Here is a 22,557-nt window from a genome sequence, read left to right as displayed (position 1 = left end):
CATCTTGGGACATCCCCTTGAGCATCCCAGCAGCTCCCTCAGCTTCCCTCTTGTGGGACCCCTGTCTCCTGGGTCCCATGTCTTCCTCCTTCTTGGTTTGTGGCCTTCATCTTGGTGGATCTTCCTTCCAGTAGCTTCCTCCAAGAGGATGATTTGGGATAATTTTTTTGAGACCTTATAAGTGTAAAATTATCGCTATTTTCACATTACTCCACAATGGATTGATAGTTTGGCTGGGGATAGTATTCTAGATGGAAAATAATCTCCCCTGAGGATGTGGAAGCACCGCTCCCATGGCTTCCTCTGTTGTGTTGAGAAGTCCTTTCAGAGTCTTCACTCATGGTATTTGACCTGTGTTTTTCTCTGGAAACTTTTAGGATCTTTTCTTTGTTCCCAGTGTTCTGTAATTTCCTGATGATGTTCCTTGATGTTGGCCTTTAGTCATTTGTGTTTCTGGGTATCTGGTGGGCCTTTGGAAAGAGGGACGAGTTCTTCCCTTGTGGGACATTTTCTTTTGTGCTTCATTTGAAAATTCCCTCCATGTTTCCTGTACTTTCTAGAACTCTGATCAGCCATATGTGAAAGACCTGAAGACATCTCTCCAAGACTTACAGAGTCACTTCAGAGTGATTCTCAGAGGTACATCTCTGAAGTGATCTTTAACTTTCTTACCTTTTTTCTCTTACTGTTAATCTCCTTGCCTCTCCCCACCACTTTCTAAGAGATGTCTTCAACTTGATCTTAAAATCTTGCCACTGAATTTTTGTTTTGGCTATTACACTTTTAATTTCCAAGAGATTGTTTGGTTATTCTTACTTTCTGTTACTTTAAAAAAAATCAGTTCTGATTTCTATTACAGTTTCATAGGGACAGCCCCTCTCATCTCTTCTAGGATATTAATTGTAGTTATTTTTAAAGCTTTCTTCTCTTCTATGCTTTGTCTCTATTTCCACTGGGTCTCCTATTTTTTGTTTTAGTTTTTGTGTCCAACATTACAGGCTTTCCTCAGCTACATTTTCATATTTAAGAATGAGTAAACAAAAAGCAAGTGGAAGTTCTGTGTGTGTGTGCATGTGACTCTGTGTGTGCAAGTGAGAGTCTGTGTGTGTGACAGTCCATGTGTATGCATGAGTGTGTGTGCGTGAGAGTCTGTAGGTGTGCACGTGAGAGTCTGTGTGTGTGAGAGTCCGTGTGATACATTAGAGTATGTGTGTGAGTCTGTGTGTGCATGTGAGTGTGTGTGTGCATGTGAGTCTGTGAGCATGTGTGTGTGTGTGCATGTGAGTCTGTGCATGTGAGAGTGTGTGTGCATGTGAGAGTGTGTGTGTGCATGTGACTGTGTGTGCATGTGAGAGTCTGTGTGTGCCCGTGAGAGTGTGTGAGTCTGTGTGCGCACGTGTGTGTGTGTGTAAGAGTGTGTGTGTGCTCCTGAGTGTGTGTGCATGCATGTGAGGCTGTGTGTGTGCATGTGTCTGTGTGTGCATGTGAGAGTCTGTGTGTGCCCGTGAGTGTGTGAGTCTGTGTGTGCACCTGAGTGTGTGTGCATGAGAGTGTGTGTGCATGTGGGAGCGTGTGTGCATGAGTGTGTGTGTGAGTCTGTATGTGCACTTGAGTGTGTATGCGTGTGCATGAGATTGTGTGTGCATGTGAGAGTGTGTGTGTGCATGTGAGAGTCTGTGCATGTGAGAGTGTGTGCATGTGAGGTGTGTGTGCATGTGACTGTGTGTGTGCCACGTGAGGAGTCCTGTGTGTGTGCATGTGGAAGTGTGTGTTTGTGCACGTGAGAGTCAGTGTGTGTGAGAGTCCGTGTGCATCCACGAGTGTGTGTACATGAAAGTCTGTGTGTGCACGTGAGTGTGTGCACATGAGAGTGTGTGTGCGTGAGAGTCTATGTGTGCACGTGATAGTGTGTGTATGCGTGAGAGTGTGTGCGTGCGTGAGAGTCTGTATGAGTGCATGTGAGGATGTGCACATGAGTGTGGTGGGGGCGCTTGCTGACCTGCTGGTTTTCCTGCAGATCACTGGGCACCAAGCTAGTGACCTGGGCCTGAGATCTCACATTTTTCTCTCATGATCACCCCTTTCTGTCTGGTGCTTTAGTCCTGCCCCCACTCCTGGATGTCTCCACCTTGGAAATGTATCTAAATCATTTCTCCAGAGAAGACACTCCCACTTCCCAATGACTGGGGGAGGATGGTTCTGGGGCCACTGGAGCCCTGGGAGTTTCTTCTAGGCATCTGCTTGTTCCCCTTGCAGACTTTCCCCTCTTAGCTCCAGGCCTCATCCTGCTTTCCCTGGTACTTGGGGAGTCCAATTCCTGAGCCTTGCTGGGTTTCTGGAGCACACAGTGACCCACATTTTAGTGGTTTTCTTCTCAGGAACTTGGGCCTTTTCTGTTCACGCTGTTTCCTTCTTCATTGACCTTCCTTGTCTGCTGTTTCCTTCGCCTTTTTCTCTCCTCCCGTTTTCTTTGTTTCTGTGAATTTGTATACTTTCCCCTTTTACTTTTATTTTGGTAGGACTTGGGGAAGCAATGAAAACAAAAACTGCTGCTCAATTTGCCACGTTTCACCAGTGCCCCATGATTATTAAGGGTCCTGCCATAACCAATCAAGATAATTGATCATCGTTCATTTATCCACCTATACAAGGATTTTCAAGTTGTTCTCAGGGTTTTGTTATGATAGCAAGTGCTTCAGTAAATCTCCATCTAAACAGAGCTTTTTATTTCTGACAAATTGTTTTCTTGGGCTGAATTCCTAGGAGGAGACTATAATTCCAGCATCTTCATGAGCTTTTTTCCTCATTTCTTTCCTTCCTTGTAGCTGCCCCAAGTTGAGGACATGTTCCTGCCAGCCTTTATTATCACTCAGCAGTGATGGTACTATCTGTCCCCCAGTGTCCTTGGGGATGGGCCGAGGAGGCAGCAGGGCAGGGCAGGGTTGGCAGAAGGGCTCACCATTGGAGAAGGCCAACGATATGCAGGAAATGTGGATTTTGTGACAAGCAGTGACACAGTGGCTGCAGAAAGAAAGGAACAGGTTGTGTGGGCGAGGAGGGGCCTCTGCAGTGACATTTAATCACTGGACATTAACAGGGGACATCTGTCACCGCCACTCAGTGCAGAGGCCAGGCCTGCAGCCTAGGATGACAATATGTTCTGGGGCTCATAATCACTTGAAAAATACCACTTTTGCAGAGGGTCCTTCCAGCGTGTGTGGCAAATCCTTCTATTTTATTACAGAAATCCCGGGCAAATCCTTCAGTCAGGGGACTTTCTATTAACACGCAGCTGGTAAGTGAAAAATAAAACAAACAAGAGAAAACCCACGCCAGATCCCACATAATCACACGCTGGTCCTGTGAGCACAGGACGGCCAGGCAGATGAGAGCACAGCCCCCAGAGCTCCCCGCCACACGTGTTTGAAAGGCACAGCAGAGACCATGGCCCCTCGGCCCACCCCTTTCCTGCAGCTGCGCATCCCTTTCCTGTCTTGTGGTTCCTCCTTTTCTCTCAAGAAGGAGATTTTATCACATACTGGCCCCTCAGTCAGCACCTGGGGCACCCACCCCTTGCCTTGTCCTCCACCTGTGGCGGCTGCATGCCAGTGGGCCAGGAGAATATTTTAAATGCAAGGTGGCATTTCCCTGCCTCCCTTTTTGCTTTTCTGAGGTTTTTCATTGGTTAACATGTTTGGATCTTTTCTCCAAAATAGCAGTAACTATTTTTCTATGAAGTTCATCTTGTTTTTAAGGGCAGGTTTATTGAGGTATAATTGAAAAGCAATAAAATTCACCTTTTTAAATGTACAGTTCTACGAGTTACAGCCATATAAATGCCAGTCTTGGAGGCTGACTAAGCCAAATGACCACTTGGCTTAGGTGGTTTCCTGGAAGCAGAGCCTAAGGCAGGGATTTGGTGCTTGTGTGTTACTGAGTTCTGAGAAGGCAGTGAGCAAAACTGGATGGGAGAGTGGAAGGAACCAAGCAAGGATGTGAGGGATGAATTGTCCCACAGCAAGTCCTGCCTTGAGGAAGGGGCACAGCGGAGGACCCATCGGGTCAGCCGAGGGTGAGTGGAGGAAGCTGGGGCCTCCAGGCATTTTAGAGCCAGGTGGTTCTGCCAGCCTCGGGCAATTCTCCAGGGAAGGATGCCCAGTGAGCCTGTAGCTGACAAGTCTCACAGCAGCAGGGGTGTGTGTGTGTGTGTGTGTGTGTGTGTGTGTGTGGCAGCACCAGCCAGTAAAAGGCAAAGGCATCTGGTCAGGCACCAATCCTACAACCAAACTTTCTTAGCATATTTAACATGCGCAGAAACAACCCTAGGAAACCCCAGGCTGCTAGGAAGCCAGCTCTGCCTCCCCAGCCTTCCCAGCCACAGGAATTCGAGCTTGCTGAGGGCCCAGGCCGGGGGGCGTCCACTGCGAAGGAGATGAAAAATTCTCACCGTTACTTCTGCATGTGAAAAGAATATGCAAGTAGGAAATAACTTCCTATCTTACATATTTGTGAAAAGAATATGCAAGTAGGAAATAACTTCCTATCTTACATATTTTTTAAACATTTGTTTAGACTTATAGGAGAAATATTTTTACTGACTTTTGCATAAAGCATATTGGAGGAAATTCATAAAACATAAGATGTAAAAAAGAGTTTTAAAACTTGGAATTAGCTGGGCATAGTGATGGGCGCCTGTAATCCCAGTTACTCGGGAGGCTGAGGCAGGAGAATTGCTTGAACCCGGGAGGCGGAGGTTGCAGTGAGCCGAGATTGTGCCACAACATTCCAGCCTGGGCGACGGTGAGACTCTGTTTCAAAAACAAATGAAAAACACAAAAAACTTGGGTACAAGCATCCTGTTGTGAGTCAGGAGCCATTTCTACATACTTTCTCTCAAGAAGTGTCCTGTGGAATGTACTGTAAATAAAGCACTTAGCAATCATTAACACTCATGCTGTAAGCCTGGATTACACTGCACTCCCAAACATATACTGTATACATGGGCGGGATCAACATCTTCCTAAAGCATAATCTAGGAATCAAGTCCGTGAATTTGAGAAAACCGGCTTCATTTGAGCAGGATTAATCCTCCCACTTGCATCAGGAGAGGCTGTGCTAAATCTGTCAGAAGCATAACTATAAAGTCAATTCCTATGTATATGTGTATATAGCTGTATCCATCTTTCTGTCCATCTGTCATGCATTTTAAGGCACTTTAAGGTGACATACAAAATGCAAATAGATTGACTTATATTTGTTTTTGTTCAGAGCTGCCAGAAGCATTTCTGAAATGTGCATTTTTCCAATTTTACCTCACTTTTAGTTTCACAGCTTTGTTTCTTTTTTTTTTTAATTATTATTATACTTTAAGTTCTAGGGTACATGTGCATAACGTGCAGGTTTGTTACTTATGTATACTTGTGCCATGTTGGTGTGGTGCACCCATCAACTCGTCATTTACATCAGGTATAACTCCCAATGCAATCCCTCCCCTCTTCCCCCTCCCCATGATAGGCCCCAGTGTGTGATGTTCCCCTTCCCGAGTCCAAGTGATCTCATTGTTCAGTTCCCACCTATGAGTGAGAACATGCGGTGTTTGGTATCACTAGCAGATCTTAATATATGGCAATAAGCCAGGTGCCGCTAAGTGAGAGAAGAATAGGTACAATTTATTGTCACTTGATAGGTAGGTCTAAGTAAAGCCTTTTTGGTTATAATTCCTCAAAAATAAGGCTCTAAAGACTGGATAAGAAATAACTTTGCATGTCAGGTGTTTTCTTATTATTTGTTTTAACAAATCTAAAGAGCACCTGATTAGGTTGTCAACTGATAGATAATCGAGCAAAAATGGAGTCTGCAGCATGTAACTGGGAAGGGCTTCATATATTTGAGTGGGTCGGGTGCAGTGGCTCACACCTGTAATCCCAGCACTTTAGGAGGCTGAGGAGGGTGGATTGCTTGAGCTCAGGAGTTTGAGACCAGCCTGGGAAACATGGCAAAACCCCATCTCTACAAAAAAATACAAAAATTAGCTGGGTATGGTGGTGTCCACCTGTAGTCCCAGCTACTAGGGAGGCTGAGGCACCAGAATCTCTTGAAACTGGGAGGCAGAAGCTGGAGTGAGTTGTGTTGGTGCCACTGCATTCCAGCCTGAGTGACAGAACAAGACCCTGTCTAAAAACAAACAAACAAAAAAGCAAAAAATCCCCACCAAATATTTGAGTGATGTTGCTATAGAGAAACTGCTTCCAGTCCCATGGACTTCATGTGAGCAGGTATCTTGATGCTCCATTTGTAAAACTAAGAAAAGAGATGAAATGGGTGATGAAACTGTCAGGCTAGCAATAAACAGCATCCACCTATGCATGATGAACCAATCAAAAACGTTCTATTTCAAAAAAGATACATTCCTCCAATAAAATAGGAGTTTTTATGTTTAATCATTCTTTAAATTTTAAGTATATTTACTACTGCTCAACTGTGCATTAATAATAATTATAATTCAACCCAGATGACATTTTAAATACATAGAAACATGTGGTTGCAGGAATTTTTTTTTTTTTTTTTTTTAGACTGAGTCTCACTCTGTCGCCCAGGCTGGAGTGTAGTGGCACGATCTTGGCTCAAGAGATCAGGTTCAAGCAATTCTCCTGCCTCAGCCTCTCAAGTAGCTGGGATTACAGGCGCCCACTGCCACGCCTGGCTAATTTTTGTATTTTAGTAGAGATGGGATTTTACCACGTTGGCCAGACTGGTCTCGAACTCTTGACCTCGTGATCTGCCCGCCTTGGCATCCCAAAGTGCTGGGATTACAGGCGTGAGCCACAATGCCCAGCCAGAAATTTTTTAAAATTAGAATTAAAATGATATATTTTTTGTTATAGAAACATATGACATTGTTCAATGAAAGATCTTCAAGCACAAAACATATACATTAGGGTCAAATTCTTTGGGGGAACTGGAATAAATACAAATTCAAGGCGTGAAAGGAACAGTGTTAAATTTCTCACTGAAAAGGAAATGTTTGTTAATGCATTTTCTAAAGTGGATGATACTGGGCATCAAATTGTCTTTTATTTAAAAAGAGCACTCTAATAATTTCACTTAAAGCTCTTCATATGGACAGTGTGCTGGGAATATTCTTTGTGGCTACTTAAAACGTGAACTCTTTCAGTGATGTATTGCTACATCAAAAGCCATTCCAGACAACAGTGGCTTAAACAACACCACCACATTACTTCTGGGCTCCCCGCTGTTGGGACTCAGGAGAAGCTGAAGGTGGCCCTACTGATGACTAATTCTCAGATGGGGAGTGGGAGCAGCTGAGTGTCACAGAGAGAACACAGCTTCAGGATGGAGACAGCCAGGCCCCACTCACCTTGTGACTGCAGGAAGCACCGAGCCTCTCTGAGACCTGGTCTCACCCACCAGAATGAGGCCACCTGCTATGGGGCTGCAGATGCAGCGGGCGGCCTGGCTGTGGAGGGGAAGGAGGGCAGCAGGCAAGGGTTCGAGGGAGTGGTGGAGCCTAGAGGGGCAGCACAGCCGCCAGCTGTGTGGTAGCGGGAGCTCGGAATGTCAGAGATGGGTCCTCCCCAGCCCCCAGCTCCTCTTGCTGAGTCCCCCCTTGCCTGTGCTCTCCTGATTACAGAGTGAGCAGCAGCTGTTACAATGGGGGGGCCGTGGAGGGCGGTGATGGGTCTCCTTAGTTTCCAGCTGAGCCCTGCAGGGAATGGCTTTTAGTCTTGAGCGTGGAGGGTCTTCATGCCGGTGGGTCTCTTCTGGACCCACAAGGCCCTGGACAGTCCACAGGCCAATGCCCTTCTAACCCCATTTGTGCCTGAGCCCCACCCCCACACAATGGCCAGGGAAGGGCATTTGCTCCCCAAATGCTCCCTTGGCCCATGTCCCATGAGGGCATGAAATTCTTCACCTAGGAGTCAAAGGGCCTTAGGAAAGCCATGTGTGGAGGGACCCCCTCCTCTGTCAACAGCCCACCTCTCTCAACAGCCGCCGCTTTCCCATTCCCTCCACCCTCCCCAGTCCCCCAGGTGACAGAGATACTCCTCTCTGGGTCTTGCCAACCTCCAGTACACGCTTGATGTAAAGGAGATATTTGCTCAGACTTTGCTGACTCTGAGGTGGATGGCCTGGGGCAATTTCCCAGCCCTATGGTTGGGGAAGGAGGAGGCTGGGCTCTGGCCCCATCACTGGGGAAGGAGGAGGCTGGGCTCTAGGCTCATCACTGGGGAAGGAGGAGGTTCGGTTCTGGGCTCATCACTGGGGAAGGAGGAGGCTGGACTCTGGCCCCAGTACTGAAGAGGGAGGAGGCTGGGCTCTGGCCCCATGGCCGGGGAAGGATAAGGCTGGGCTCTGATCCTGTGACTGGGGAATGACGAGGCTGGCCTCTGGCCCTGTGGCTGGGGAAGGACAAGGCTGGGCTCTGGCCTCATCACTGGGGAAGGAGGAGGCTGGGCTCTGTCCTATGCCTGGGGGTTGGGGAAAGCTGTGCTCTGGCCCTTTCCTAACTCTGATTCAGGTTCATTGTCCCCCTAGGAGAGCTCCAGGCTATTTCCCCACTAGTTCTTTTGAATAGGTCTCATCATGTGATGTGGACACAGCATTGTCTAGTTTTATACCAGGAGAAAGATTCCTTCTCTTGCCTAATTCCTGGCCCTGGCAGTGGCCCTATCCTTCTGATACCCCATCTACCATCTCTGCCTGCCCAGCAATCCTTCCTCCTTCTTTTGGGGCCACCTGCATTTCTCTTTGGGGACACGCCCTGCTTTCATGGTGTCTCAGTAGAACTACTGATAGAGGCGTCCTACGCCCGCACCACCCTGGGCATCCCAGCCCGCCTCTCTGGGGAGCAAAGCTAGAAGAGAAGTGTAAGAGTTAAAGAGGAGAGAAACACGAAACACAGCTTAACAGTTAAAGACAGATTTATTTAAGAAAAAATCCGAGAGGGGCTTCTGGCTGATTTTGGTCAGAAGTGCTTTCTCTTACAGACTAAGAGTATATATTGGTTTTAGGGTGAAGGGGCTTATCACAAGCTTGGAATGTTTCTGTGTGGGGAGAAGTTTATGGTGGGGTCGGAATGTCTGTTACTTTGGGGCTGACATCTTCCTGCCCAGAGGGGGCTTATCTTGGGGCTAGCATGTCTCTGGTCAGGGAGGAGTTTGGAATGTTTCTGATGAGAGACGTTATTTGTGGTTTATGGTCATGTTGACCTTAGCCATTAGGCTTACGCCCTTTGGATTAGGTGGTTTTTGATTAAGGTGAACTTTAAAATGACACTGCTTGTCCAAGATGGTGAAACTCCTGCTCTGTCAAGAAGTGGTCAGCCCCTTTAGCTCCTGAGCTCCAGTGCCAGGGCCTCTCGTTTTGTAGGCAGACCAGCCTCTCTGCCTTTGACTCTACAGCCTCCTACACTCCTTCAATATTACTGTGACCACAGAGCCTTGGCCAACTCCATCTCCTTTCCTTCTCTCCCCAGGACAGTTTCATCACAACACACAGGAGGTAGAAAAGAGGAGAAAGTGTAGACACAATACACTCTGTGCCTGCAGTGGCTGTCTCTTCCTCTAAATGCTCCCTCCCTCCAGACGGCCCACAGGGGTGGGTGGGTGGCCCCAGCAGCATCCTTCCTGGGCACGGATCCCATGTGGGGCACTGCTCTGGAGGGTGGCAGAGAACATGCTTCAGTGAGGCAGAGCCTGCGGCCCATAGACATGGAGCCAAAGGAGGGGGGCTGCCCACAATTGTTTCTGCAGGTCCAGCGGCACTATGATCTCTTCTCAGTTGTCACATAAGCGGCCCAATTTGACATAGATGTTTTGTCCCCTCCAAATCTCCTGTTGAAATGGGATCTCTGGTGTTAGAGGTGGAGCCTAGTGGGTGGTGTTTGGGTTATGATGGGGATGCCTCATGAACAGCTTGGTGCTCTCCTCCAAGTGATGATGAGTGAGTTCTCACTCTATGAGTTCACGTGGGATCTGGTTGTTTAAAAGAGGCTGGCTACCCCCCCTCTCTCTCTTGCTCCCCATCTCACCTTGTGATACACTGGCTCCTGCTTCACCTTCTGCTGTGACTAAAAGCTTCCTGAGGCCCCACCAGAAGCGGAGCAGATGCCTGTGCCATGCTTGTACAGCCTGAAGAATCACGAGCCAAATAAAACTCATTTCTTGGGCAGGCACGGGGGCTGATGCCTGTAATCCCAGCACTTTGGGAGGCTGAAGCAGGTGGATCACCTGAGGTCAGGAGTTCGAGACCAGGCTGGCCAACATGGCAAAACCCAGTCTCTACTAAATATACAAATATATATATATATATATATATTTAACTGGGTTTAGTGGTGGGTGCCTGTAATCCCAGTTACTTGGGAGGCTGAGGCAGAAGAATTGCTTGAACCTGGAAGGTAGAGGTTGCAGTGAGCTGAAATCACGCCACTGCACTCCAGCCTGGGTGATGGAGCGAGACTCTGTCTCAAAAAACAAAACAAACAAACCAAAAACAAAAAACAACATCAAAACAAAACAAGAAACTTTGTTTCTTTATAAAGTACCCAGTCTCCGATATTCCTTTATAGCAATGCAAATTGACTAACAGGCCATGCTACAAGCCAATAAATTCCCCTTTTGCCTAAATCAGTCACAGTTGGTTTTGATGCTTGCAACCAGAAGCACCTTGAAAATTTTATCTGAAGGAGAGTACTTGATTTCCATTTTTAATAGTATTTGTGAACTGGTTAAACTGAAAACTTTCTCTAGAAATGCTAAATAAAATATATGTGTCTTTTTTTTTTTTAGGAAATATATATTTAATTATTCTCTTGAACGATCAGAACTCTAAAGTCAGTTTTCTATAACAAAATGTAATACAGACACGGTGGCTCCAAGGGCCAGGAAGACAGTGGTTAAGACACGAAAAGTGTAGGAAGGGCGCTGGAAACAAAGCATTCTTTTCCATCAAAGCTTCATTCCTCAAGTCCTCCATTCAAACAGTCCTTGTCCCTGCTTTCAAAAGTCTCTGCGTGCTTCGTGGAAGGTATATGTTTGTTGCCTTAATTTGAATTGTGGCCACGCAGGGTCTGGAGATCTAAATTCAGAGTGAGAAAACCTGAGGTAGAACTCAGGCAGTTCTCTTACAGAGCTTGGCTTATAGGGTAGAATGAAGGGAAAGGAACTTAGAGGCTCAACAAGCTGAAGATAATCCCATCAGGCATTTCCCACAGGCCTTGTCAACTCTGTTCTCTGAAAGATGTTATCCTGGTGTCCAATAGAGTTTTGGCTCTCTGTGCTGAGGCAGCAGCCAAAGAGACAGAATGCTTTTTGCCAATGACTAATGTGAGGAAGCAGAGAGATTTGTTTGTTCCCCTCTTTCTAGGCCCTTTTCTACTCTAAATCAGGATTTCTTAGCCCTGACACAGTTGACGCTTGGGACTGGGTGTGGTAATGGGGAGACGTCCTGTACACAGTAGGAGGTTAAGCAGCACCCCTGGCCTCTATCCACTAGATGCTAATAGCACTGTGTCCTCCTTCACTCCCTCACTGTGGCAACCAAAACTGTCTTCAGACATTCCCCCGGGGATGGGGGGCGAAATCACCCCAGTTGTGTCCCGCTGCTCCAGATGCTATTGAAAACTGAGGTCATAGCTGTCCACGCAGGGTGGAGAGGAGAAGCCTCAGAGCTTGTGATGACATAATGCCACATAGGCACGGTGAAAAGTCCTTCCCTGGACCATTCACAGATGAACATCATCTGAGAAATAAACCTGCATTTGTTTGAAAAGAAGGTGCTCAGTTTACTTATAAAATCGGTGCCACAGACTGGTTTGTTTATGCTAAAGTTATGATCTTTGGCATTTTTCAGTTGGGAAGAGAAGCTGAGGTGCCTTTGGAAGCATCATAAAAAGTGAATCATTTGACCCATTACTAAAATGCAGCCGTCCCTGAGTTGCGAAGTGGCAGTCAATTAGCAGTGTCTTAGAATATACACTACAGCTTAATTTGTGGAATATAAGATGTGGATATGTTGGGATAGAGACTTTCCAGAAGCTTCCTCAGAGAAACATTACAGCACAGATAACCAAAATTTCAGAGACAAAGGACACGCAGTATCCTATCGTCTCATTCCCCAGTTGGTAGGTAGGAGGAGGTCCCTGATATCTGGGGATGCACTTGTCTCTACGTGCATTTTACTTATTACTCTTAACACACTTGTCCAGTTCAGATGAATTATTTTCCCAACTTCGAATATGTCTTTGAAGATAGATTTATCTTGTTTATATTGGAGCCTTCTGCTTTTGGCTTCTTTTTGTTTCTTGTTCTTGTTTGCTCACTCCAGATTTTTAGATATGAATTCATTTCCTCACAGAAATATAAAACTAGGTCATATCTGGTGGCAAAATAGTTCTGTAGATCCCTGTTGTAACAATGACTTTGCATGCTTTTTTGTGGCCGAGTCACATCATTTTAGCAGGAGGTAAGGGGCGAGAGGCAGAAGTGCCCAGCTGATGGCAAAAAAAGAAGAGATACACAGAGAAGCCTTTGGGTTCAGCAGCTATAGGTGACTCTACCTTTTGATCTCAGATTCTGTCGCTTTGATATCTCTCGTTGCTTTGGCAATGTCATTTTCAGTCATACAGGAGTACATGTTGTTGATCATAACATTGTAGAGCACAGACACAACATTCATGGTCACATTCTCAGAGTTCAGCTCAAAGATGGTGTTGGAGACTTCTGAGAATTTGGCTCCCTAGTCAACTAGGGATCTTCAGACCACTGCGGTCTGGGGGTACCATCAGGGAGCCTCACATTGCAAGGTCTCTGAGCTGGCATTATAGTCTACTTTCACCTCTGGCATGCTGAAGGCTCCAGTTTTATATGCAAGGTTAGCATTCCCTTGCCTTTAGAAGTGATGATATAACATTTGTAGGTGCCAGCATCTGTGAGTTGTATGTTTTTCAGCCGCAGAGAGGCATTGCCAACTATCACTTGATCAGCAAGCACTGCTATCAGGCCTCTGAACATTTCATCCTGCTCTGACAGCTCATTTTTGCCTTCTTTGAACTCATGGACAAAGCCTATAACCCCTTCCATCAGCCATTGTATCACAATATCAGAAAGTTTGATGTCAAGTTCAAAAGTGCAGCTCAGGATTCCATCCTACCCAGTGTTCCCAGCTGGGGTGAGAGTAGTGACTGTGATGGAGTGTCTCCCTGAAATACCAGAGCCAATGATGAGTGTAGTTGCTCCAGCCAGAATAATGATGATGCTAATTATGCTGTGGAAACTTCACGGCTTTTCCTTTGTTTTCATGAAGACCCAATCTGCGGCTCTTTAGCATATTTCTTTTTCTTTTCTTTTTTTTTTTTTTTTTGAGACGGAGTCTCGCTCTGTCACCCAGGCTGAAGTGCAGTGGCGCAATCTCTGCTCACAGCAAGCTCTGCCTCCCAGAGCTCCCCATTCTCTCCTCCCGAGTAGCTGGGACTACAGGCGCCTGCCACCATTCCTGGCTAATTTTTTTGTATTTTTCAGTGGAGATTGGGTTTCACCGTGTTAGCCAGGATGGTTTTGATATCCTGACCTCTTGATCCACCCGCCTCGGCCTTCCAAAGTGTTGGGATAACTGGCGTGAACCACCGCGCCCAGCCTAGCATATTTCTTAAAGAAGAATGTGGAATTAAGGTGCCGTTATTTCCTCTTGAGCACTGAGGTTACAGTGGATGACATGCTCCCAGCCAGTCTTCCTTGGATCAGGCCTTGAGTGTGGGCACAGGACTGGGGAGAGGACTCCAGATCTAATGTGGACGAATGGGGAAGAGCTGAGTTTCTCCCAGGAGACCCTGTCAGTCAACAGGCATATGGTTCAGACTTCTCCATTTTATGGCCTGTTCCCCTGCTGCAGACCTTCACCAAGCACTGGCTCTGCACCAGGAGTGTGCGGGGCCCTGGCATGCAGCAACCCCAGGCCAGACCCAGCCCTGTTCTGGAGCTTATGGGCAGTCTAGGTTTGGGTTTTCCATGGCAGACTCTGAGACAGGGATTTGAGTGAAGTAAGTAATGTGGGAGGAACATTACTTACTAATGAGGGGGCAGGGACACAGAGAAGCTGTGACAACAAGTGGCATTTCCCAAGGCTCAATCACACCAGGACCTCGGGTGACTCTGCAAGGTGATTTCTCCTTGGGATTTTCCTACAACAGGATAATTGCACCCCTTGGCCAGGTATCACCCATCAACCCCTGTCATCTGTCAAGAGTGGCTGCTGGAGGCATCACCCTCTGATTCCAGGACTTCAGCCCTAACTGGTGCACTCCTCGGTTTGGGGCATCCTCTGGTTGAGTGGCAGGCGCTGCAGGCAGGAGCTGTGGTGTGTGTGTGAACTGTCTACAGAGGCGGCAGGTGACCCAGCACTGTCAGCTGCAGCATCTGGCAAGGCGGACAGGTAAAGCAGTAAACCAGCAGGTGAGTGAATGGTTGCAATTGTAGTGGGTGCCTTGGAGGGAGCTGACTGGGAGTTGAGCACAGAAGGAGGAGCAAAGACCTCCTTCATATAGGGTCATGACTCATGCCTGCCTCCTTGTAGTAGGTGGGCACCCAGCAAGCAGAGGCTGGAACCCTCAGTCACGTGGCCCTGGGAGAGCTGTTCTGACCTTTGCCTAGAGCCTCAGTGCTAGCCGTGAGCTAGGATGGTGATTGCGTTCGCTTCTGATATGAGCTCGTTAAAAGCGCATCATCAGTGGCCGGGTAGGTTTCTCCATTGCCAAGAGATGACCTAGTGCTTGTTTAACGCCGGAAATGAAGCTCAGCGGCAGCTCTCGGGCTGTCCTTCAGTGGCCCCTCTCATGCCCAGGTGTGGTCTTCTGGTTGGCGTGGCTTGTGTCACCTCCCTTGTACCCTCTTGAGGTCCACACAGTGCACCTGCTTTTGTCTGCCACGGGGGAGAGGAGGAGAGGCAGATCCTTCTGTGCCCTCTGCTCTTGATCTTTTCTGCTGTGGGGTTGGAGGGTGGTCTTAGCTCAGGGGCTGGTTGCTGTGTCCTCTCCTGAGCTTAACTTGCCCCTGGGTTCCTTTTTCTTACAGATGGAACTTAACAAGAAGAAGCTAAGGAAGAGAAGAGGAGAGAGAGGAGAGGAGAGAGACAGTGAAGAGGCTGGAAAAGGAGAAAGAGAAATATGTTTTTTGGAATCAAAGTGTTACTTGGATTCTTACCCAGGATTTTCCTATTGTCTCAGGATCTAAAGGGAAAAGACCAGCCATGGTGTATGTGAGCCTCTGGGAAATCTGCCTCAAGCCCATAACGCCATGCATCTACAGCAGTTGGAACAGCTTAAGAGTCAGACCTCTCTAGATCCCAAGCGCTGCAACATGAATAACAAAACCAAGGTTAAGCCACAGACCACGCCCCGTGGAGATTTCGCTGCTTCCAGCCTGACCATCAGGATTCGGGTCCTGACCGCTCCCCTGGCTGTTGGGCTGGTCCCAGCTCTTGGGCCTTGGTTTTCTCACCCACAGAATGGGGACAATACAGGACCTCCCTCATCAGAGCTGTCACAAGTGCTAAGTGAACGGGTTCTTGTGAAGCCCTACAGTGCCTGGCACAGACCAAGGGCCCCACCGATAGTGGCTGTGAGTTTTCCCACGAATGTATTTTTTGATATGTAACATTTTAAAATAAAATTTTCTCTTTTCTTTTTTTCCTTCTCCTTTTGGAACCTCAATTTCCTGATTCCCTAAGCTCATGTCTGGTGCTGACTATTATCCTAGTGCTGAACTCAAGCTTTCCTCATAGCTCCTCAGAGCATTTGAGAATAACTGTGTGTTTCTGCACCCAGAACATATTTGTGAAACCAGTCAGGATACATGGTTCATGAAGCATTAATAGAAGATGTGGTTCTCAAACTTGAGTGGGGCTCAGGGTCCCCTGGGGGACTTGTGAACACACAGATTTTGGATCTCCCCAAGGTCTCTGATGTCGGAGGTCTGGGTGGGGTCCTGGAGTTTGTTTTTCTGGCCAGTGCCCAGGTGGCCAGAACCACTTTTGGGAACCACACTTTGAGAACCACTGGCACATAGTAAGGAGGCCTCTTCCAGAGACCACCGGCGAAGCCACTGTCCTGAAAGGTAAAGAACATTTGTCCAGGGGATGTGTTAATGAAAAGAGCTTAAGAATCAGACAATAAGACCAAACGACCATGAAGTGCTTCAAGAGTGCAGCAGTGATTTTGTTCCAGCTGGGGCAGGAAAACCTGGGGAGGCCCTGCGGTGAGGAACCATTTGGACTGGGCGTTGATGGATGGCTGAGCACTGCTTGGTGCTGGCCCTGCAAGTGCGATGTGGTGGGTCCTGTGTCCCACCTTGAATCTGTGTTTCATCCTTGAATATGGTGGCTTGTGGCTGCTTAGACCAGTCATCAAGGCCAGTACACACTAATACCCTGGGTACAATGCCCAGGACCTATGCTTCTAATGCCCTTGAATATATTTTAAAATCAGAAGGAAAAATGAATACAATAATAAAGAATATGCAACAATGAATCTAGACTGGATTATATTCACCTTTATACCAACATAGGCACAAAATATACCTTTAAATATTTTTATAGAAGAAGGAGCCTATGAAAGCAAAAGTGCCATTTCCGCAAAAGTCACACTATGGCCTCGCTGATTGAACGTGATGGAAGTAATGCTCTGACTTCTGTGAAAGGGCCAGGAAAGGCCGTGCAGCGTCTGCCTGGTTCTTATGGGATGCTCCCAACTCCCCCCGAGAGCCCACAAGGCCTATCAGCCTGGGCCATGTGAGCGAACTGCCTTGAGCACCCAGCCCAGCCCCGTTGAGCCCTCAGATGACTGCAGTCTCAGTCAGCAACCACAGGAGGGCTCTAAGTGATAACGGCCTGCTGAGCTCTCCCCAGATTTTTCAGCCACAAAACTGTGACCAAAATGAAATCATTTATTTTAAGTAGCTAAGTTTTGGGATAATGTGTTACCTTAAAATAGTAACCAGAACATCCAGCCAAGAAAGGGAACTCGGGGGTTGATGCTCTCATGGGACTGATGAGAGGATGGACAACCCTGATCCCAGCACCCTGGGTTAGTTTTATAGGATATACCGGATTGCTGACTCTCGAGAGCCCACTTGTTTACTGACGTGCTGGGCATGTGATACCATCGCTTCTTCAGTCACTAGCAGGAAGGAGTTAGGAGTCAGCATTGCCCACGTGGCAAGGGGAAGCCACTGAGGAATTTGCAGTAGGGAGCAATAGGCTGTGCTTAAGTAAGGATCACTGTGGCTGTGGAATAAAGATGGCAGTGGTGGGGTACAGGGAGGGGCATGAAGGAGGTAGGTGGAGATTCCAGAGGGCAGAGCCCTGGCCGTACATCCTAGACAGGGTTATTGGATGCAAATCACAGAAATGTCATCCAGCCAATTTACACAGAAAATAGCCTTACTGAATGGCATTATTTCACCCCTGTACACTTCCCTACCCAGACTGATGGGCAGCTGCAGAGGAAGGACAGGGATGTGCAGCCCAGGAACCTGGGAACAAGACCAAATCACCACAGGGCACAGCAGTGAGCATGCCATAGCATGCAGGGTAGCCACGAGACACCCACCATCGCTGCTGCAGAAAACCCTCCCTCTCCCTGTGTCCCTGGGTCAAGGTCACAGAACTGCCAAGGAGTGGGACAAGGAGGACTTTACCTGCTGTTTTGTGTTTTTGTTTTTGTTTTTTAGAAGCCACCTCTTTAGGGTACTCTGAAACTCATTTGTATACTGAATAGCCCTAGATTAAAAAATAAATTCCACTCCAGCAAGTGAGCAATTGGTCTGAACCATCCTGTGGCAATGGGTAGTGTCATGGTCTGTTCTGTGCTACGATAACAGAATACCACAGACTGCGTAATTCATAAACAAACCACTTTTATTTGGCTCATGGTTTGGAGACTGGAAAGAAGTTCAAGGTCAAAGGACCACATCAGGGGAGGGCCTTCTTGCTGCCACATCACATGGTGGAAGGTGTCACATGGTGAGAGAGGAAGAGAGAGCAGAAGAGGGGGCAGGAAGGGGCCAAACTCATGTGCCCACTCCTGTGGTCACTAACCCACGCTCACGATAACTAACCCATTCCCACAATAACTAACCCACTCCCGCAACAATGGTATCGATCCACTCCTCAGGGCAGAGCCCTCCTGACCTAATCACCCGCTAAAGCCTCCACCTCTCAACACTGCTGCATTGGAGATTAAGGTGCAACAAACGAACTTCAGGGCACACAGTCAAATCAGAGCAGGCAAAGGAGAGAAGACGCCACTTTGAGAGGATCTGAAGAGGGATGCAGGGCGGCAAGTCACCCAGAGTCAGAGTTAGGCTGTGAGCTCTCACTGCTTATATTCACATCCTATCTTTGCCACTGGATAGTGAGTGACCTCGGGCAATTTATGCAATTATTCGATCAATTGAAATTTTCACTTCCTCATCTGAAGGATGTGGACAATAATATTATCTACCCATAGAGCTGTAGTCAGGATGAAATGTGGCCATTGTGACAAGGTGTTTATAATAATAGCTGCCCCCAGTAAGAAGCCAAGAGAGGTCGGCCATCACCATCACTTTCAGTCGTGGGAGGAGAGCCTGTGGGGAGAGTGGGGGGCTGAGGATGACGCTAGATTCTGTGTGGGCCCCGGGGTGGAGGAAGAGGAGACCTGGGGAGGTGCAGGCTGCAGGGGAGGCTGCTGTGTTCAGCTCTGAGTGTGCTGCACTTCAGCGCCCCGGGAGACTGGGTCAGACATGCAGGAGTACGTTGAGACAGCAGCCTGGGCTTTGGGAGTGGGGTCCAGATTGGAGAAGATTCCGGAGGTCTGGGCAGGGAGATGGTGATTGCCCTGTGGAGTTCCACCTGAGGAGAAAGAAGGGCTCTGTAGACTTTGAGCTGAGCATTCCAGGAACACCCAGGTAAAAGCAAGATGGAGACAGGAAGTGTCTGAGCTCAAGTTCCTAGAAGCAGAGCCAGGGACGGGGTCTGGGTGCCTGAGAGATATTGAGACAAGGTCTCAGGAATGAGGGGCCAAGATGCGGTGGGAACAAGCTGAGCAAGGAGCTGACTTGGTCTGATCCATGAAGGGAGAGGGGCTTGGAGCAGAAATGCCTCTGTAGAGCTGTCCTTTGAAACAAGAGGAGAGACCTCGTATCATCCCTCTGTTGATGACACAGTGTGTGTGTTTGTCAGGGGGTGGGGGGCTCTGGATTAAGGGGCCTTTGTCAGCCGAGGGCAATTCTTCTTAGTCGAGGGTCCCACACTCACAGCAGCTGAAAGAAGGTGCGACAGTTCTGGAAAGGGAGTCTCGGTAGGCACAACAGCATTTACATAGGAGGCAATAAGGAATGCAATCAACTAAAGCTCCTCCTGCTCGGATCTCTGGGAGGCGGAGTAGAAGGCGCCTCTAAGAGTCACTCTGTGCAGGGGGGTGTGTGTCGGGGGGTGGGGGGTGGTGCTTACACCGCAATTCCCGTCAGTGTTTGGTCCCGTATATCTCCACGTGTTAATTATTGGCACCTTTGGCTACTGGGCAGAGTGAGCTCTGAAGGTCGGGAAAAGTCCCTAGGTAAAGATGTGGCGGGCACTGGAGGCTGGGCGGGCGTGCAGGTGGAGGGGTCAGGCTGGAGGTGGGCAGGGCCAAACAGCGTCTGCTACAACTTTTAACTGAAGACACAAAAGCATCCGAGATGGAGCAGCCAGAGGTGGGAGGAAAATCATAAGAACGGAGCTGCGGGGCGTCATTTTCACAGACGCACAGGGCGATCCGTTTCACCTTCTCCGGCATCCCATCCCATTGTGTCTGAGCACTTTATCCCGCCAGCCTGGCCAGCTGCGGCTCTGAGAAGCCCAAAAGGGGTGTCTGCTGAGCCACCCACAGCCGGTCCAACCTCAGCCTGGCGCTGCCAAGGCACATTCGCGGTCGGCGACAGAGGGGCTGGAGATCTTCCCTAGAAAATAATGAGCGGAAAAACCTTTATTGATTAGTTAAATCCCGGGTAATCCTGGCTAATGAAGACAGATTCGGAACCCTCAACGGATTTAGGGACCCAAAACGACTCCTGGGGGCGGCCTGGGGCGGGAACGCTCGCTGGGGCTGCGCCTATGGCCGTAGATTTGCAGATGGTATCCAGGAGGGGGAAGCTGGAGGGAGCCATTCTTCTGGCCGCCAGGGCGCGGAGGCGTCCCCTAAACGCGGCACGTAGATTTGGCAACTTCGAGGGCACCCCGGGGACACGAGGATCGTGGGTGGATCGTGGACTAGCTCTTTGTCTCTTGCAGACGTCTCCTAAACGGCAAGAAGTGCTTCGCTGACGCTGAGCGAAGTATAACTTGACGCTGGGCTCTGAGCGGATCCCCACCACGTAGGGCGCGCAAGTGGATCCCAGAGCCTCGGCAGCAGCGGGGACACAGATTAGCGCAGCCTCGGGTGGGGGTCATTTCTCACTGTAGAAGGCAATGAAAGTGTCCTCCCGCGCTGCGCTCCTGCCATCCCCACGCTGCGAAACACAAGGTGACCCAGGACCCAACTCCCCACCGCTGGGGTCCTGCAGGCCTCTCGCTGACATTGGGGTCCCGGGATGCGTTAGGAACGCCTCAGACCAGGAATTGCAAGACCCCTTAGAAGTTCGTTCCTTCTCCATCTCTGAATCCCCTTAGAGCCTCAACACGGGCTCCTTGATCGGGTCTCTTGCTCTGTGTTGCCCTCCCCACTACTCTGTCTGTGTCCGATGTGACTGGGTTAATAAGTCCCAGTTGCTCTCACCTGTAAAATGAGTTTACGACGATTCTTCCCGAGGATTTGGAAACTGGGGTGTTCTTGGCCCTGCGCCGCGGTCACCATAGAGAGTGTCCAAGGCTGGGCTCCCACCGCCTGGCCTGTTGGTGTCTTTGAATCACTGGCTATCTACTCTGGGTCTGTCACTCCGGTGATCGCCTACCTTCCAGGGAGACCGAGGGGAGATAGACCCCAAGACCCGTCTGAGGCCACTTGGTCGGCACCCGGGGCTGCAGGCGCGGCACCTTCTTAGTCTTTCCACTCGCGGACGACCCCGGTCGGGCCACCTTACAACAGACTACTCTGCCTGCCTGACTGGTCTCGGGCTACAAACTGTGTGGAAGCGTAGGTATCTCCCTTAACTGCGACCCCAAATTCGGATTTACAAACGACTATGCAGTCCAGTGTGACCAACGCCGTCCCTAAACCCAGAGATAAATCTGGGGGAAAATTCCTCGTGGAGCCGAAAACAACGCCGGCGTCTAAAGCGTTCTCCCCCGAGCTGGAGCGATTCAAAAGACAATTATCTCAAAGGAAAGTTATTGTTTTGGTAATCCCGGGAACAGCTTGCAAGGGGAGATTTGGGTCTTCCTTTAGTAATGGAAAGTTAATGCGCAGACTCCTGTAATTATCCTTATCGGAAGCCCCTTGTTTAATCTGCATGTTTAGCTGAGGCTCCACTCGAATGCGCAGAGAGTGGGAGACCCACTTTGCAGGGCCCAGGCTCGGTCTCCGGTCCCTGAGTGCGCGCAGGCAGCCGCGCCGGGTTCCCGCAGAGCTCAGGCGTTTGCTCCTCCCTCGCTGCGGGACCTCCAACTGTAGGCCCCTCAGGGAGTGGGACTGAGGATATCTGTTTCCAGGGTTCTGGCATTGGGAAGGGGGGACTCAGGGCTCCCAGCGATGAGGGCTGGTGGATTCAAAGCGCTAACCAGGAGTGACTTACCCACGTAATTTGGGGCCAACTTTAGCGAATATGAAAGTTTCACTGATTATTGAAAGAATCAGGCTTTCTTTGAATAATCGTGAAATCGGACAATAAATTGTAAGCCCCGATGAAAAGGTGTGCTTTCCAGTAGACAGACCCTATTTTATTCCAATTTACCTCCCTCCACTCCTCCCCAATTTAGGGTTGCTGGATAAAATACTGATACATACTCCTACAAACAAACAAACAAACAAACAAACAAACAAAACCCTCCTTGTTTATCTGAAATTCACATTTCATTGAGTCTACCGTGTTTTGTTGGTTAAACCTAGTACCCTGCCCGTCTCAGCCCCCGGCAGTCCACTCCTGTCTGTGCTTCTCTCCCTTTCCCCAGCTGGTGAGAGTCTGCAACCCCCTACAGTTCAGCCGGTGGAGAGTTGGGGATGGACTTGGTGGTGGATTTGGTTGGAGGTAGAATGACCATGGATTAAATACACGGTTTTCATTCCTTTCCCCTTGGGGATTTTCAGAGAAGGCCTTCTTGCAGGAAGGCCTTCCTGGCACCGGCGGCGGAGGTGGAGGGCTGGCTGGGCACGTATAGGTGGTAGCCACCGGGGTGTGGTTGGCAGTGGGGTCCCTAGGTCTTAATAGGCAGTTGGGTCACATCAAAGAAGCTTCTGGGCAACCGGGAGTGGGCCTCCACCCAGAGTCTGGAAGGAAGGAGAAGACCACGCCAGGATGTAGAACTTGCGACTTTTCGAGGGACAGGCAGAGAGCGGAGTCATTGTCCCTTCCCTTCTTTCCTCCCCTCCAT

The 22,557-nt window shown here is 48.8% G+C and overlaps 1 long non-coding RNA gene and 1 pseudogene across 5 annotated transcripts in view; one reads left to right on the top strand and one right to left on the bottom strand.

The window, feature by feature from the left end:
• Nucleotides 1-16,540, top strand: part of LOC103888193 — a 30,143-nt gene extending 13,603 nt beyond the window's left edge. For 2 of the 5 annotated variants that reach the window (XR_004178979.1, XR_001892109.3), the window contains 2 exons: nucleotides 14,229-14,750; nucleotides 15,087-16,540. This is a non-coding gene — a long non-coding RNA (uncharacterized LOC103888193). Of the gene's footprint in view, nucleotides 1-10,808; nucleotides 11,047-14,228; nucleotides 14,751-15,086 lie in introns of all 5 variants that reach the window. The other 3 variants (XR_004178978.1, XR_004178976.1, XR_004178977.1) reach the window with 3 other exon arrangements.
• On the bottom strand, nucleotides 11,044-13,350 carry LOC100997494 (annotated as a pseudogene).
• Nucleotides 16,541-22,557: the final 6,017 nt, after the last annotated feature.

This window comes from Papio anubis, chromosome 16 (genome assembly GCF_008728515.1).
Source record: "Papio anubis isolate 15944 chromosome 16, Panubis1.0, whole genome shotgun sequence".
Lineage (NCBI taxonomy): Eukaryota > Metazoa > Chordata > Mammalia > Primates > Cercopithecidae > Papio > Papio anubis.
Note: the sequence above shows the minus strand (reverse complement) of the source record. Positions and strands in the feature narration are given on the sequence as shown.